The 14,518-nt window shown below is 35.1% G+C and overlaps 1 long non-coding RNA gene across 1 annotated transcript; it reads left to right on the forward strand.

Moving 5' to 3' along the window:
- Positions 1–5,729: 5,729 nt before the first annotated feature.
- LOC310900581 lies at positions 5,730–13,976 on the forward strand. Its single transcript, XR_014585238.1, has 3 exons — positions 5,730–6,076; positions 6,500–6,613; positions 13,750–13,976. It is a non-coding gene; the product is annotated as an uncharacterized lncRNA (long non-coding RNA).
- The last annotated feature ends 542 nt before the right edge of the window (positions 13,977–14,518 follow it).

Raw genomic sequence — 14,518 nt, forward strand, 5'->3', positions numbered from 1 at the left:
CTTAAAGACTGCAGATAATCTTCATGTCCTGTCCTCATTAAAAAACAAACAAACAAACAAAAAAAAACAAATTAAAGATGTGTCTATGATAAACCTTGCAAGTCAGAGGCATATATATCTCCAGGGAAACAGATGAAAGGTTACTGAATATAATAATTTAATATTCCCTTTTCAAGAGAAGTATCTCTCCTGACCTCCTCTAAGTAATAAAACAAAAATCTTGGGCAAGCAAAATTGTAGAGCTCATCTGTAAGAAATATTCATTTTAATTTGCATACCAAGTATACTAGTCTAATCATGCATATTCAGAATGCTATTTAAAATAGTAAGGGATAAAGACCTCTGAAGGCAGTATCCACAGGGATTGTTCTGTTCTGTGTAGTTAATACCTGGTGTAGTGTGCTAGATCCAAAGTCAAAAGGTATGCTCTTCAAAAGTTGTTTTAAAGAGTCCTAGTGATAACTTATATCCATACGGGATAAATTTGTATAAATTCAAGAAGTGCTAACCTTCCTCTGAAACAGGAAAGGTCACCTCAAATAAGTCTTTTAATTCATGGAAGGGTTTAAATCAAGTTTCTGAGAGCACTCCCAGGCACATCCCTCATACAGAAGGGCTGCTGTTCTATGTTCCCAGTGGAGGTGCAGGCCCATAGCACAAGAATTGGTTTACCTGAATAACTTTCACTTCTGTGTTTAGTATTTTGATTTGCCTAAAAAGGCTCTCTTACAGGTCAGAGGGAAGTGACTTCTGCTGAGCAAAAATGAGTGCTGCATAATGGATGAAGACAAGTTAATTGAGTCCATTGTCCAAGTCACTTGTCTGTCTTCAGATTGCCCTGCTTTATGACTAAGCTGTGTCCCACAGAATATGAATTATGCCTCGCTTAATCAGTGCAGGTCAGCTCTGCAAACCTAGCTGTGAGCTGCTCGCTGCTGGCAAAAAGATTGGGTGGCCAAGGTTTGGGATGTGGGATGTAAAATAGACTGTAATTAGACTAGATTAGATAGTTCAGATTTGTGCAGCCATGGCTGGGCTTAAAGTCGCTTTGTCCTTATTGTCCTCTTAATTTTCTAGTACACTGCACAGATATGTTAATTTAGTGCTCATGCTGAATGTAAGGTCACGGTGTCTCACTTTTGTCTGTACTTGATTGCTTATCACCTTTTCAGACTGCCATTTCTATTTGCCATGTGTGTTTGATGATTGGCCCTCAGTAAGTCCCTCTGCAAGAATACTGATCATGTTTTCTTTTTTCTCTAACAGCTGCTCAGTAATTTCACATGACATAATGTAAATGTATTCATGAAGTAAAGTGAGTCCCTCTCAGCTCATGTTGATTGTGCTCATGGAGGTGTTCGCCAGTCTGTTGAACATGTTCTGCAGTTACTTTTTTTTTTTTTTCTTTAAACAGGCACAATGCAAACAGAAGACCATACAAAGAAAGATCTGAAACATTTTATCTGTCTCTAAATCTCTTTCTCTCCTACACACAATACACATGTTCATTCCAATGGAAAATGTGTGGCTAAACCCCCTGTACTATTTGAAAATTTATAGATAAATTTTGTAAACCTTCCACTTATGTTCTAGCTCGGTACACTGCTTCTCCCTGGCTATTATCATCAGTAGGCAGCCAGTAAGATACTGAAATAGAGTACAGATGCAGATCTCAGATTTAAAGATTTTTTTTTCATAAAATATTCTGTAAAAGCTTTTGAGTTCTTATGTTCAGTTCTTCTGTGAGAAAACAAAACTGATGATTTAGAATTTTAAAATATACTTTATTTTTACAACTTATAAAATGACAAGCGAGAGAGAATGCCAGATGGACCATTTGGCTTAAAGTTCTAGCAAAAATGGAAACAGAAGATGACAATAATCAGGAAAATATCAATGAAAGTTCCAACAGCAGTGTGGTTTAAAAGAGTTGAAATAGTTACACGGCAGGTTTGCAAGCATTCCAAATCAGCAGGAATTAACCATTTCTACAACAAAAGCCACAGATTATTTCTCTAAAATGTTCCATCTCTGTGTGGCTCATTCTTAATTTCTTCAGTTGGCAGTCTTGTACTTTGCATGAAATAGTTACAAGATTTATTGCACTAGAGGGATAGAATATAGTTCATGACTAGCATAATAGTACGGTGATTAGGGTACCCACCTAGGAGAAAGGATGCCCTTGTTTTCATTTATTTAAATATCCTTTATCACATGTTTGGTGTTGCAATCCTGAGGCTTTTGTCTTGAGCCTGATATGCATTAATAGCAATGTATTCATAAGAGATCAAAGGTATGGATTAAAGTTCCGTCATACAGTCTCTAATGACACCCCATTGGAAAGTGTTGCAAACACTTCGGAAAACAGGTTTAAACTAAACTTAAAAAAAAATAAATAAAGATAAAGTTGTTCAAAATCATGTAGATAAAATTTGATTGTGAAAAGTACAACAGTATATTTAGGAATGAGAAATTAATTTCACTGATACAAAATAGGAAGTAGATGGATAGGCTGCTATACAGGTTGATAATCTCTTGGACTTCAGGACACCTGAACTTGTCTGATTGACAGTGTGATGCTCTTGGGGGTGGAGGTGAGGGAGAAATAATCAAATTTCTCCTTCCTGTGTGTGAGAAATGTGAAAACAGTCAAGGTTATTATTTTTGGCACCTGTGAGGCCATTTTTGGAATAAATAATAATTAGAGGTAGTGTATGCTCATCCAATTTGGCATGGATGCTCAGGGTTAGACTAGATGGTCAGTTGCAATACCTTCAGATACTATACATGACAATGGAGGAATTATTTCTTCCTTAGAGAAATTTATGGAGTTCTATGAATTTGATGTTCTTATCAATAAGCATTCTGCTCCAAATTGCCTTGCAAACGCAAATAAACGTTTGGGAAAATGTTTCTCAAACTGCAAAATGCCAAAGTATGGAACATAAACATTTAAACTAAGACTCAAATTTTTGGGAAAAAAAAATGGAATTCCACTTCTAACTGCTTGTTATAATGACAGTGTTTTCAATTTGCAAAATTGACAGCAATAAAAATGAGTAGCTTTGTGTTCCACATTGTGCTAGAATAAAAAAGGTGTTTTTTATAATGAGGACAGTTTGAAGATAAATACTCCATTTTGCTGGGTGAAATGGAAAGTGATATGTCTAGCTATTCTTTCTCCCTCACATATATAATTTATATATTTAGATTAAGCTAAGAAACCTATACAGGATCCTTTTTAGTTATACCTATACTAAAAAGTTTGTCTTTCATGCTAAAATATACACATACAATATACATCAAATACATCTCTGACCATTACTTTATTATTTTCAAATATCGAGTATATTATTTATATTTGTTTGGTACAATATGATTGTAGTATGCTCTTCTCTTCCAAGCTGCTAAAATAAATGTTTGAAAATAACATTATGATTCATGTTTCCAAGGTTTACTTCAGAGATTATTCAACAGATTCCCACAGGAAATACACTTTTTTAAAAAGAAGAGAACAAGTATCCAAGTCACTTTAATGTCACATCCAGTGAGTATCACTGACATTATTTAAAATGCTGTCTACTTAATTAATAAAAATAGGGAAAGAATGTGAGAAAGCTGCAATTAGGAGACAGAGATTTATAAAAACATGCCTGAAATAAGAATGAAAACATTACTGAATGATCTTCAGATGCTGAGCATTATCAAGACATCATGTTGACATTTTCCATATATTTCTCACATGTGGAAAAAAAATCTCCAGTTAAATATTTTTCACTTGTGATGGATGAATAGGCTTTCAAAACAAATGCCCTTGACTCCTTGTTCTCCAGACAATTAAAAACAGCAGAGTAGATTTTACAAATTAATTTTACAAAGCTGCAAATTTCTTCCAGCCCAGAGTATTTCAGAAATTATTATTTTAAGGACAGATCTGATAGGCTCTTAAATGTTAGATCCCACCAAGCCAAAATTTTCAAAATCGATTCTTCATTAGAGAATTACATTTCTAATTTTTCTACAGGTAGGTAAGTGCTTCAGAGAGAAATGTAGTAACTGGTGATGCACTGATCAGGTAAACAGACATTCAATATGCACTGCCTGACTTGGAGCTTAATAGGTATACATACAAGTGAAGGGAACCAATTTCCATGCCTGTTTATACATTTTAGGTGGACAAAAAATTGTTCAATAAAATGTTGAGCTAACTGTAAGGCAAGAGAAGAGAATCCTTCCCTGCTCATCTCCGTTGAAACCTTTAGCACAGTCATGCCTGTTCTTCCTGGCTCACTGAGTCCCTGTGCTTTTCTGCAGACTGAAAATGCTCAAACAGCTTCAACAGAAAAGATAAAGACCTCCCGATTCTACCCAAAACACAATACCGTGATGGTTGTGGCAGATGTGGATTTTCATGCTTTGAATAATAACACGAGAAAAGAAGATCTGTCACTGGAAGGAGAAAGGAGCGGAGTCTCCTATATTCAGATGAAAAATGCATAAGAGAATGTCATATGTTGGTCTCACCTTCTCATGACCTGCAAAATGACATTTCACTCTTCCTCCCCCCACCCCCCGATAGGAGAAATCACAAAATTCTGAAATCATGTTGTTACAGTGCATCCAGAATGAGAGAAGCAATGCTTTTCTTTCTTAGAGCTGTTTTCCTCTTCCCCAGTAATTCCATTTTCTCCTTTTCACCCTCATATTTATGCTCACTGCCCATCTTTACTTAAGCCCCCAATTTATTTTAAACAATCACTTGATGCTTAGCTGTGCTAGGCTTTGGAAATGCCTAAGTCAGAAACTGCAGTGTCTAGAGAATTTGAGTTCAGCAGGGGCTCTCAGCTCTGAGTCAGTGGATTTAGGGCCTGGAATCCTACCTGGACTCTTTTTTTCATATTCATTTCCTATTTTAGTACTGAAAATAAGTCCCTTTGACATTGCATTTAAACTGAATAGCTAGTTCCAAAACAAATGGAATTTCCCTGTTCTTAACCAATAAATGGTTAATTGCAAAATAATTTCTAATGTATAAATGGAAGGTAGCTCTTAGACCTGCTTTATGACTTCTGTTTGTAAGTTTCCTTTTTCCATTATGTGTTTCAATTCTAAAAGATTGGTATTTTTTTCATATATATAATATTGGAATGAATCAATTTTAATTAATACAATAGCAAGTGAAAAAAAAATCTCTGCATTAAAAGGGTAGTATTACGTAGTATGAACAACGTATATGCTAAAATAATCTTCAATCCATTTTTAATCCTCTAATACTGCTTTCTTTTTTTTTTTTTCTCCTGAAATTTGAAACTGTTCTCAAATAAAATGCTATCACATCCCTCTCCCTGCCCTCTCCCCCCTCCCTCCCCCTGCCTTGTTCTTTAGATTTCTGTTTGCTGTCTTTCTGTCTTTCACCTGGCAGATGTGTATGTAAGTGAGGAATAGGAGGGGATAGTGGAAAGTGGTGGATTTAGAGCTGCAATCAATTAACCTGTTGCTAGGGAACCCTCAGCTCACCAATCGAAAAATAGCAATCAGCTGACTGGAGTTAGCAGGATATAAAATGGAATAATGAAGCATCATGCTTCTACCTTTTTTTTTTTTTCTTTTTATTTTTTTATTTTTTTTAAGTGCTTACAAAGGGGGAGAGAGAGAAGGTTGATAGCAAGTGGTTGAAATGTCAAGGATGTTTCACTCTTAGTTTAGGTACTTAATTAAGGGAGGGGCTGGCAGCAGGAGCTTGGATTTATGTTTGGTTATCTTTGTGTTTATCAGTAGTAATGAAAATGAATTGTAGTAATGCAGTATGTGGAAATATATAAGACTTTACTGCCTAATGCAGTCTGAGCTAGGCATATTTTGAAAACCCTAGGCATTTTATGGAATGCCAGTTAATTAAAGCTTAATGAACTTCAAAGAGTGAGTTGTGGTTGGCAGGGATAAGAGATGACCCCAGCTGATACATATGAAAGCAGCAGTTTTCATTTCACTCACTTAGACTTTGCACAGGTATATCAGGGATTTCAGACTGGAAGCAGAATTCACCATTTGAAGAGTGATCTTTGACTCTGGCAAAGTATCTGTTACAGGATGTTTTGTGTTCTTTTTGTTTCTTCTGGCAGAGAAAGACCTGCTTTAAAATGGCTTTCAGAATCTGCTTTTACTTTAAAATTTTTAGAGAAATGTTAGCGTAGGAGAATAGAATCTGCATACTGATCACGCTTTCCATTATTGTTCTTTAACCATATTACTTTTGTCATCTTTGATATCTGTAGTCTTCATTTGAAAAGGCTAAAATGAAGGATCACAAACTTTCTTAAAAAAAAAAAAATCCAATAACTGCTTACTTTTTTTTTTTAATGACTATCCAAGATAAAATAAATTAGTCCTTCCTGAACAGTATTCTCATATGGCTTTTCTTTACAGAGGATAAAGAACTAGGCTAAGCTCTGGAATTTCCCTTTAGTCCTATCAGCTTGACTTTAACTTCCGTATTTAGATATGTTGACATATCGGAGATGCATAAAAGAAGATGGATGCTTGTTTTCATCATTCAACTATCCAACCACCTCGTGATGTGTCTTTCATACTGTTGGCATGAAAGGAAGAAAAGGCAAGTGCACTGAACTTACAGTCTCAGCTCTCTTCCTTTGCTGGGGTAGCCTTTGTATGTGCCTACTGGTTGGAGACAGGCACAAACAAGGGCAGAAAGTACAGGAGTGGTGCCATGACTGTACGCTCCTAGTATATTGCAGTGTGTGGATTCAGTATCTTGAAACACTAAGGGAAGAAAAGAAAAAGTCTGTTATTATGCCAGTGCAGTCTGGACACTGAATTTCTAATTTTTTTTTTTTTTAACTTCAGGCTTTGAATTTTAAATCATCATCAGTTTATGCTTTAGGCAAACTGTTTTGCCTCTGCTTGAAGTAAACCTTGAGGTCTCAGTGTCACTGGAGATGAGGTACAATGATTTGGGTATGCCTCAGGATATAGGAGAAGGAAGAATAAACTTTTAATCAGGAAGCCAATTTTTATACAGATTGGGGACTTTAAACAGTTCCAATATTGTAAATTTAATATAGCAACCCATCTCTGCAGAATGGGTAAATTTCTGAAGTTTCAGAGCTGAATATTAAATGACTGTAGTAACATTCATATTTATTACCTCAAGCAAATGTTATCTACCTTCTAAAATTCATGTTACAATAAGGGATTGTGAAACTATTGCTTTCAAATATTTTTCTTTTCTGGTATCTAACTACTGTATGTGCCTCTTGTAGCCAGTTTTTCTTGTATTGTCATAAGAGTATGCAAATAAGTAGTGGTCATATTTTATTAATTTCTGATGCTTAGGTATTAAAACACAAACAAAAAACCCCACAAAATTACAATTGCAAACTAATTTTATTTTTATTTTATGCTCCAATGAAGTATTTTTAAAGAGAGTTAGATTTTGGATCTGCAAATTCATTGGGATGATTGGTTCATAAAGTATGACTAAGAAAAACCCATGAATATTGGCTAGGTGCATAGAGAGTTGGAGTCAGGCAGGAGATTAATTATTTTACATTATTGATTGTCTTGGAATGACTGCAGTTACTAAATATCAAACTGCTTGCATATGAATCTAACTCATGCTGCAGACTTAACATGTTCTTTATGGTAGGTTTAGTAAAATAGGTCTGCAATTGGTAAACTACTTGAGCAATAATTAAATTGCAAAAGAATATTGGGAAATTTATCCTCTTTAATATGTGAATGAGGTTTTTTGTTTGTTTGTTTGTTTTTACCAAAATATGATCTTAGCCAAATGTCATAAGATTACTGAGTTGAAGGGGGGTGGTGGTGAAATTGTTGATGAATAGCATACATGATCTTCTGTAGTTTCACTCCTTTTTCTCTTTTTTTTTCCTGTTTCATTAATATTTTCCTTAAGATTAAAAAAAAAGTTAGGAGCAATGCCTTTTGAATGACAGTCTGTTCCTAAGATGGATACAATAGTAGATATAAAGACTGATAGCATTTGCTAAGTGAAAACTGAATGTAGAGCTTCTGTAAGCTTAAACAACAACAAAAAAGCTTAAGAGAAAGGAGGGGGGTGGTTGTGGCTGGGAAGGGGATGTGAAATCTTAGAGCAACCCTGGCTACAGTGATTATGAGAATGCAGTGATTATGGTGAAATGCAGAATTCTGAGAGGAAATAAGGTCAATAGCCAGGATCACAACCCTGGCTTCAGGACAACAGATTCTGATCTGGCTTGCTGGGGGGGATACAGTCCTGCAGAGATTATGGTCCAGGACAGTGGGTTCATTTCCATAGGTTACTTCCTCTGAGCTCAAGAATAATCCTTGCCTATGTGTAGGAAGTCAAGCAGGGGTGTCAGGAACCCTGCATGCATGACAAAACTCAGATATAAAAGGAACCACACAAGAGATGGAAGTAGAGTTGGGTGACCCAGACCAACTGGAGATGAAGCTGGTAGCAATATGGAAAAGAGCAAGGAGAACTTCTGTGGTAATATCAACAATAAAAAGAAGACTAGATAAATATGAATATACTGCTGAATGGGGCAAGTGTTTTAATGACAAAAGACATGGAAGAGGCCACTTGTTACCTTCTCTGGGGATCGGAGGAAGAAGAGGCTGGTCAGCCTCACATGAAACCCTGGGAAGGTGATGGAGCAAATAATCCTAGAAGCCATTTCCAAACTTGAAGAATTAAAAGGTGACTGGGTGTCATCAGCTTAGACTTACAAAAGGGAAGTCAGGCTTGACCAAAACAAACATCTCCTGTGATGCAGTTACTATTTTAAGGAAGCAGTGGATGTTCTGTGTCTTCAGTGAGGCTTTCAAAACTGATAACACCCTCATTAACAAACTGATGAAGTATGAATTAGATGAATAGACAATGGCATGAATTGGAAACTGGCTGAACTGCTGGGCTCAAAGAATTGAGATCAGTGGCACGGTCTGTACTTCAGTCACCAAGTGGTGTATCCCAGGGTTTGATTTTTGGGGCCAAAGATATTTTGTTAATGTCCCTGATGATGATACAGAGTACACCCCCACCAGATTTTCAGATGATGATAAACTGGGAAGAGTGGCTGATATAATAGATGATTGTGCTGCCATTCACAGGATCTTTGATTGGCTTGAGAAATGAACCAACAAGAATATCAAAAAGTTCAGCAAAAGGAGAGGCAAAAAGTCCTGTACCTGGGGAGGAATAAACCCATGCAACAGTACAGGCTGGGGTCTGACAGTCTGGAAAGCAGCTTTGTAGAATAGGACCTGTGTGTCCTCTTGAACAAGTTGGCCATGAGCCAGAAATGCACCCTTGCAGCAAAGGTCAACAGCATCCTGGCCTGCATTAGGAAGATCATCAACAGCAACTTGAGGGAGTTCGATTTTCCCCTCTGTTAGGGACTGGTGACATCACACATGGAGTGCTGTGTACAGAATTATGGGAGACATGAACATGCTCAAGAAAGTTCATTAAAGGGCCACAGAGATGATTAAGAGCTTGGAGAATATGGTGTTAAAGAGTCTGAGAGAGCTGACTCTGTCTAACATGGAAAAGAGAAGGGTCAGGAGAATCTTGAATAAAGAAGAAAGACCCAGGCTCTTCTCAGTGGTGTCGGCGGGATGGCCCAAGAAGCGATGGCCACAAACTGAAATACACAGAGCTCTCTTTAAATATAAAGAACAACTTTTTAAGTCGGAGGGTGATCAGACACGAACAACTTGATGAGAGTGTTGGTGGAGTCTCCATGTGTGGGGGTAGTCAAAAACAAACTGGTCATGGACCTGAGCATTCTGCTGTAGTCGACCCTGCTCTGAGCAGGGAGATGAGACTAGATGATCTCCAGAGGTCTCTTCCAACCTCAATTATTCTGTGGAAAGAATTGAGAACACAGTTTACTTATTTTTTTCTCAGTCTTTATATGATTAAAGTCACTCAAGTTGGCCTGTGTGTATATATTTTATATATATATCTGATATAGACCAATGGAAAGTCAAAATTCAGTCTCTTTTCCTGTTCAGCCCAACTGAATTTTTTGTCTCAATAAGCAGAAATTAGTGCTGGGAGGTGCTATGAAAAACTCTGGTTTTCCATCAGTTGGACTTTCTCTTCACGCGTCACACAGGGTGTGTCATAGCAGATTTGCTGAAGAGAAAATAGAAAAGTACTAGTCAGATATGTGAATGGCTGCAAACACCAACTTTACTGTCATGGGAAAATAACCAGTGTAGTGAAGAGGCTAATATTAATGCTGACAGACAGGTTTGTGGAATCATTATCTGCAATTATGCTTATATATTTATTTTTCTACTTTTCTCTAAGATTATTTTACTAGGATAATATGTCTAAAAGCAGATTCTTCTTTATATGCCCCTCAGTGGAACTGTCTCAAGCTTGTTTTTGATGCCTATCAAGAAAATGGTAGTAAAAACTCAAACTTTATCTTTAAGTGAGAATTGCAACAGCCAGCATGATGAACTAGGCAATTCAAAGGTGCTCAGGAAGCAGTGTGTTCTGGTATCCTTAGTAAGGGAGAAAAAAAATATTCCTCTTAGCTATTACAAAATAATTTCCAAACAATTTATATATATATAACAATTATAATATAATAATTAATTAATATATAAAAATATAATATATAATATATATATATAACAATTTATATATATATATATATATATGAAAGTAGTAATATTCAAATCTTGAGACTCTGAATTTTGAGGGCCACAGGGATTTCGTGGTACCTGAATGCAAATGTTGAAACACCTATGTACCTAGCTCAAAATCACTGATTCGGAAGCTTACACAATGTGATGGCAGGTAATTATCAGCCTTCTTCTGCATTCAGTATAATACATTGCATTTATTACCTTATCCCATTACAGTGACAGAGTAATTGACACTTTCACCTGTATCAGCAAACTCTCGATTGACTGCAGCATAAAAATATCAAAGTATCAGTAAACAGATTTTTATTTTTTAATATTATATAATAATCTACAGTTCTGATAGAAGAACTTAAATATTAGTTCCCTCTCTCTCAAAAAAAAAAAGTATAGTAAGAGTAATAACTGAACAAGTTTGCTCTGAAAACAGTATGACAAATGATGCCCTCTTTTTTATAGATTTGAATACTTTCCTTACACAGTGCAGTAATGCTAAGTTTTGTGTGCAAGAAGTAGCACATATGGCAGCTAATCTTAAGCTATGTGCATGTTAAATGATTGGCAAGTAGGTTCACACTATTTGGTCAGCCAGCTGATGCTGAACTGTGTGTATAATATCAAACAATTCTGTCTGACTTTTTCTCTGTGAAAGTATTAATTTGATCTCTCCTTTCCTATTCATAGAATTTTCATTAAAATTTTTTTGAAGAATAAATCTTTTTGAGACTATGTGTTGTCTTTGAATTGGTTGAGATGAGATGAAAAATTGAGTAGGATTAAAAGTTTTGAGCTGAAGATGGAAGGACAGACACCAATCTCAAAGTCTTTCTTTTGGAAACCAGAGAAAAATAAACATTTTCTGATAGTGTACTCAGAGTTATCTTCTGTATAGTGAAGAGTGTTAAGTCAGATGATACTGTTGATGTCTTTAATGGCAGTTAGTTTAGTGGTGAGTTGTGTACCATTTGAAAACTATGAAATAGAACCCATTGGACTGAAATTCTTGAAATATACACTAAATCCCAGTTTCTTTATAGGAACATGGCACACTTACCATAACTAGAAATAGTTGCAGATGCCTAAAGTAAACAAAATAAAAACAGCATTAAAATTTTTTTGATCTTAGTATTTGAAAGAGGATTAAAATTACTCTTCTGAGTGAAAGAGAAGATAATTTATAATATTCTTGACTCTTTAAAATTGCATATTACAAATGACCACTAAAGGTTGTAATTCTGAAAAATGGGCTACCAATACCTAAATTCTTTTGAGGATTTGGTGTTTGAGACATTTATCTGGATTGCTGTGTAAATATGTGGGCTGATTTATGAAATGGCAAAGAAAATCTCAGCATTCTAAATGTCAGAATGCAGTCACCTAGAGGCAGTGAACAAGAAGCCATCAGCTTAAACTGGAGTTATCTACTAGTACCTGTCAACTGAAGAAATAAAATATTCAAAAAAAAAAAATAGTGAGGAAAAACAAGAAAGAAGGTAGATGCATTTTCTTTTCTCCTTTCCTCCTGTAGTGAAAATGTGTTGTTGAATTGACATGTGATAATTGTAAACAATCAGTGTTCATTGTGGGGGAGAAAAAGAGACAAAAATTAGAGTGTGATAAGGTATATTTTGTATTATAAGAGTACCTGAAGGGTCTACCAAATATCAGAATTTTATTGGTCTTTAATGTCCTTGCTGTGTCAGATATAATGAGTCTGTGGTCTATGAGAAACCTATATAGGAAAAAAACAAATAACCAACCAAACAAAAAACCAAAAAACACACACACAACACCAAACTGGATATTTTTGGAATATGTGATAACAACAACAAAAGTTCTGTATAGTGCTATGTTTCTCATCCTTAAATGAACACTGAGATGAAAAATCTGAGGTAGACAACTCAACAGTGCCAAAGGTGATAACTGAGCTGGGAAGTTTTAATGCAGTGTGATGCTTTTCCTACAATGCAACTGTTCTTCTAAAGCATCATTCAAGCAGTACTTCACAACACCTCCTGTCCCAGCTTTAGTCAATCTTTCTTCATTCTATGGAGATGTTTTACTGAGAACTCACCTCACTCTTGATCTGAATTTTGTTGCTACAGTTATCAAAAAATATTATTTTTAAAAAAAAAGTATGTTTAGTGACATTATCAAAATTAGTTTTAATAACGTGCTTGCAATAAGATAGTTGTACTTTAATAGTTTTTCAGTTGTGAAATGTGATGATTTATCTTGGAATAAATAGACTGCAGAATTTGGATTTCTCTGCATTAAATGTAGAGAAGCAAATGAACAGTTAATCATTAAGGAATAGTGACAAATTAAGAACTATTATGGTACCTTTCATAGATTAGATGAGCATGCAACAATTCTGAAGTCAATCAGAAGAAGTCAAATGACATTGCTAATTTTTTGAAGCAGTCTGCCATTTTCTACATTCTAGTATGACAACTACAATATAGAAGAAAGAAGGGATACGTTATTATCATTACTAAAAAATGTTTAAATATAGAAAAGCAATAAAACTTACTGAATGTCAGTCATAGTATTATCTCATGACACTTGGTCTTTCTGTATACAACATGATTATATACAAAGAAAAGAAATGTTAAATTTGCTACCTAGTATTTAATGGAGAATATAAACCATTGTATTTAACCATTTAAAATATAAACAATTTATTATTATAGTATTATATATATATAAACCATTTATTATTATAGTATTTAACCATTAAAATATAAACCATTGTATAAACCATTTTCTTTAATCATTTCCTGAGACAATAGAAAATATGTGAGGTAGGATATTTTGATCTACATGAATGCTAACTTGAGAAATTGTATTGTAGTTACATTGCCCTTGCATAAGCATTTTAATATCCTGCCCCAATTTTTATTGCTGATGCACACAACTAGACCCTTTGAGTTCATCAATATGAATAAATACATCTGCATATCCTAGGACAAATAAGCTTATATGTTTTACTCTCTTATTAAGAGAAGTGTCAGGTCTGACAAAGTTTTGCCACATCTGATCATTATCTTATGCTTTCAGATCATCTCGACTGCTGCTTGGTACATCCTTTGCTGCTGAGTGCACCAAATAAGACCAACACCTCCAGATCTGATACCCCTTTGCAACAAGACAAAGCCATATTTTACCACACAAAATTTCTTACGAAGTCCACCCATGTGTGAATAGCTTCCATTTCATGTCATAATTGTTTCAGAACGACTATATAGCACTACCTGCACTTTTGAAGAAAAAAAAAAAAAAAAGAATGAGAGCTGTCAGTCTTTATTATGAGATGAAAATTTGCTTATGTCAAGGAATAAATGTTTGAAAAATCTTCAAATATTTCTTAGAATCTGAATGGCTCTTTTGGGCAGTACTGATGCTTCAGTATTAGCAGCAGGTACTGAATTCAGGCAACATGAATTATTCAACTGATGTTGGATGAATTTATCTGCAACTTAAATAAATTTTCAGTGGTAGTTGCTGTAGTAATGATTGGAGCTATCAGTTTACAGAGTTTCCACTCTGAAAATGACAGCAAAGCTGCCTTTATTTTTTTTTTCCAAATGTACTTTCCTGCTGTTATGTTTCTGTTAATAGGGAGAACATTATACCAGTGCACTTTAACAAACTGCAGTCCCTCTTTGGCTGATGGGCACTAACAGCCAGCAACAAGCCTATTACATATAATGTAGTCTATTTTTAAAAGAAAAACTTTCTTATACTGGTAAAGAAAGAGAATTTCAACTAGATTTGTTGAGTAAAGAACTATTTGTAAACATTTATTTATTTATTTATTTATTAAATC

The sequence above is a fragment of the Anser anser genome, assembly GCF_964211835.1.
Source record: "Anser anser genome assembly, chromosome: 5".
Lineage (NCBI taxonomy): Eukaryota > Metazoa > Chordata > Aves > Anseriformes > Anatidae > Anser > Anser anser.